The sequence below is a fragment of the Pinus tabuliformis genome, chromosome 1_1 (assembly GCF_031772625.1).
Source record: "Pinus tabuliformis cultivar Carrire ecotype Pingquan chromosome 1_1, CPIR1, whole genome shotgun sequence".
In the NCBI taxonomy this organism is placed as follows: Eukaryota; Viridiplantae; Streptophyta; class Pinopsida; order Pinales; family Pinaceae; genus Pinus; species Pinus tabuliformis.
This window is the reverse complement of record NC_142297.1, coordinates 829,812,903-829,817,123: the sequence shown is the minus strand read 5'-3', so window position 1 is coordinate 829,817,123 and position 4,221 is coordinate 829,812,903. Positions and strand designations below refer to the sequence as shown.

At 29.5% G+C, this 4,221-nt stretch overlaps 1 non-coding gene across 1 annotated transcript; it reads right to left on the bottom strand.

The window, feature by feature from the left end:
* Positions 1-1,347: 1,347 nt before the first annotated feature.
* On the bottom strand, positions 1,348-1,420 carry TRNAA-UGC (transfer RNA alanine (anticodon UGC)). Its single transcript has one exon. It is a non-coding gene; the product is annotated as a tRNA-Ala (tRNA).
* Positions 1,421-4,221: the final 2,801 nt, after the last annotated feature.

Genomic DNA, 4,221 nt, shown 5'->3' with positions numbered 1-4,221 from the left:
CACGCAGGAAGCCTTCACCTGGTGGAGCGGCCAACGTGATGCTTGGAGGCCCATAATTATAATTGTCCTTTGGTGCGCTTGGAAATGGAGGAACAAGAAAATATTTAAAGCCGAGAAGGAGCCTTTTATGGATACCTTTCAAAACGTTGTTTCCATCTTCGAATCCCTTCCGGCTAAGAATCCCAAAAGAAAAAATGTAAACTGGGACAGTCAAGGACATAGTCACTCAGGGACCCCAAGAGCGTACTTTGATGGAGTTGTCCAGCATAATTCCTGTCGCTGTGGGGTTCATACTATAATGGACGAAAACCTTCAATATCTCATCTCATGGAATGGTGGAAAGGGCTCTAACAGCATGGCTGAGGCGATGGCACTAGCGGGCCTGCTTACCTTTTGCATCTTTTGTGATATTCATCTGGTGTCTATTTATGGGGATTCCAAAGTTTTGGTTGATCACGTCTTGGGAAAATGTCGAATCAATTGCCCTCACCTTGCAGGTTGAATGGACAGAATTATGTTCTTATGGGATAAAGTGAGAGGATGCTCCATTCAACACATCTATAGATCCAGAAATCAGCACGCTGACTGCTTATCAAAGGAAGGGCTTCTATCCAATCCAGGTAGCTGGATTCTGAAGGTAATATATGCAGGGGAGTCCTTCCCCATCCAAGAATTCTCATTCCCTGGGTTTTAATCCTTCTCTTAAAATCTCCAAGTATGCTCTAGTTTTTTTGGTTTTCTGATATAAAACCCTGTATTTGTATGGTCTAAAAATCGTGGACCTTTCAGTGCAATCAGATCTATTTTCCAGGTTTTATATGTGTTGTACAAGAAGGAATGTTTTTGGTTTTTTTTTTGCTGTCAGCTCCTAGCTCTCTCTATCAAGATGCATATGCTATCCAGTTATGGTGTTCATATGTGCTGTACAAGAAGGAATGTTTTTCGTTTTTTTCTGGCTGTCAGCTCCTAGCTCTCTATCAGAATGCATATGGTATCCAGTTTGGCGTTCCTGGGGTTCAGAGATGCTGCTGTATCGGATATATTTTTGTCTATATTATATTGCCTCAATATAATACTATCATGCTTTTTCGTTTTAAAAAAAAAAACTCTATCATTCGTTTATAAGATATTTAAATTATTGGAAGACTTTTTGATAACAACATATTTATATAGTTTAATATAACTAATGAGATATTTAAATTATTGGAAGACTTTTTGATAACAACATATTTACAATCAGCTATCAAATTTATCTGTTTAAAATTTTTATTAGCTGTAAAAACATGTGGACGTTTTAGAATTTTTATCCGTGCTTGTTCACCGGAACGAAAACGACGAAAACTTAAATGGAGATGCGGGGTATCGAACCCCGTACCTCTCGCATGCAAAGCGAGCGCTCTACCATGTGAGCTACATCCCCCAAGTGATCTGAAATTCTATTGATTTTACCCACAATTTATATATTGTTAGTATTTCTTGACTACTGCACGTGAACAGAAACACGAATATACTAAAAATAGTTGAAACGACATGCCCTACGCCACAAAGATTGAAAAGTCAACCCATGAATTCTGTCAAAAATATCATTTTTTTTTCACGCCACACCTTTCAGTTTTCATTTCAACCTTTTATCACGACAAAATGCTAAATAATTAATTTGAATTATGTATTTTCAATTTCTACATACATGTATTTCAGTTTTTTACTATGTTCACAGAAATATATAATTTCAGTTTTGCACATGAGTGCATGGTCTAGTGGCGGGGCAGCCGGCTTATATGCACCTCGCTGTGTTTGATCTCCATTGTGATGTTGTTCGGCAGCGATTTGTATCATGGTGAATGCATTTGATATATGGAGAATGATGTTGATTGATGTGATGGTTATCAGCCTATATACATGTAAATATATTGTACATATAGCCTAATAAATGTGGGACTTGCCACCCCATCCAAAAAGAAAAAAAAATATAATTTCAGTTTTCATGCCAACCCTTTTTCACGACAAAATGCTTAATAATTAATTTGAATGATCTCTTATATATTTCAGTTTTTTATTATTTTCAATATTATATATTAATGATGTCGTTAAAATTTGTTTATTTAGAATATAGATTTTGGAATTTTAATTTAATTATTAGGTAAATGGTAATAATTTAATTTTTATTAAATATTTTAAAATATATTTAATAGTATTTTCAAATTGAAGATAAGTAGTTCTGTTATTTTTAATTAAATTGATTAATTAAAAAAATGTCATATGAAATGAGTTATGAATTTTTTGATATGTGATATTAATCGACCTAAATTCATTTTAACTTAGGATTTTTTGCATGTGATATCAACCATCGTAGATCCATCTTAAATCTAGATCTACTAAGTGTCTAGAGGGATCAAATCTCTTAGTGAAAAGATATTTGAAAATGATCTAGATTGGTTTAATTATTAACTTTTAAATAAACTACATTAGAGAAGAATACCATAGAAATAACCGTGAGTTGTCAAAACCTAGAGTCTACAAATAACTAATATTTACTTAACATCACATCTCTTCCATATTAAATTGAAGAACACTTGTAAATACAATATATCATAATATTATAATAAAATCTATTTACAAATTATAAATCTTTATAAATAAAATTTTTATTATTTATTTTTTAATTTCGATATTGTAACTGTTATATTGACTCAATATAATATAATTTAGCTTTTTCTTCCTGAAAAAAACTATCATATAAATTTATTACATAAATTTAATTAACATTAATATTCATATATTTTAATCTATCACATTGTCTGTGTGGTAAAGAATTAAAAAATAAACTAATAATGTGTCTCTGTATACTTAGTAATTAATATAAGCCACACCACCACTATTTTGTAAGTTTACATATTGTTAATATTCTTTTATTGATATTTGTATGTTGCGTTTATATGGTTAGTTTTAGTAGATTATTGAGCATACTTAGTAATTAATATAAGTCACACTACTATTATTTTCTAAGTTTACATATTGTTAATATTCTTTTATTGATATTTATATGTAGCATTTATATGGTTAGTTTTAATAGATTATTGAGCATACTTAGTAATTAATATAAGTCACGTCACCACTATTTTTTAAGTTCACATATTGTTAAATATCTTTTTATTGATATTTGTATGTAGCGTTTATACGGTTAGTTTTAATAGATTATTAAGCATATTTAGTAATTAATATAAGTCACACCACCACTATTTTCTAAGTTTACATATTATTAATATTTTTTTATTGATATTCGTATGTAGTGTTTATATGGATAGTTTTAATAGATTATTGAGCAACCAGGTTTATTTTACAACATAGTATGGGGATATGAGAGATGTGTGTTTATATGGTTAGTTTTAATGAATTATTGAGTGGAGAGATTTATGCTCATTTCAACACAGTATGGAAGGGATGTGTAAGTTTGTCCATTTGTTCTAAATAGAAAAATAGTAAGCTATAATAATAAAAAAATAAAAATAAAAATTTATGTTGTAAAGTAATTAAAAGTAAAAAAAAAAAAATGTGTAACATGTTTAAACCTTATACTTTTGAAAAATATTTTAATATGAGATTTAAATAAATGTCACTTTCTACAAATTATGTAAAATATTTTAATGTTGATTATGTATATTATATATCATTTTAAAAAAATATGTCATATATCATGAAAATATAAGTTGTTATGGTTAAAATGTTTATTTGGTCCTATATATACTCTATATAACATTTAAAAATACATAATGAAAAATTACACATTGTATTTTCCACTATAAAGAAGTTTGCACACGAAGAAATTTGATTCCTCTTGGCTCATGTTAGATCCATACTTAAGATGAATCTATGCTGGTTAATTATTGAGTTCTTAGTTAACATATTGACAAATATTCCATTGATAGTAAGTAAGGGTGTTGTTTAGCCAAGTTACAATTTTGTTTAGATGGTAAATTTTTTCCTAGAAAGAATTAGGTGAGAAAATTTTCAAAAAAATTGATTGCTGGAGTGTGTGAATTGCTTTTTCGATGGTGGAAATGGATTCAACACCATCAAAAACCCTCAAACACCCAAAATCCTGAAGCTTGAGAGCTATACTCGAAATTTCCAAAATTTTTTGTATTTATTCAAATATTGTTTCAACAAATGTAAATGATATTATAAAATTCATTTTTGGAGATAATCATTGCAACTTCTAAG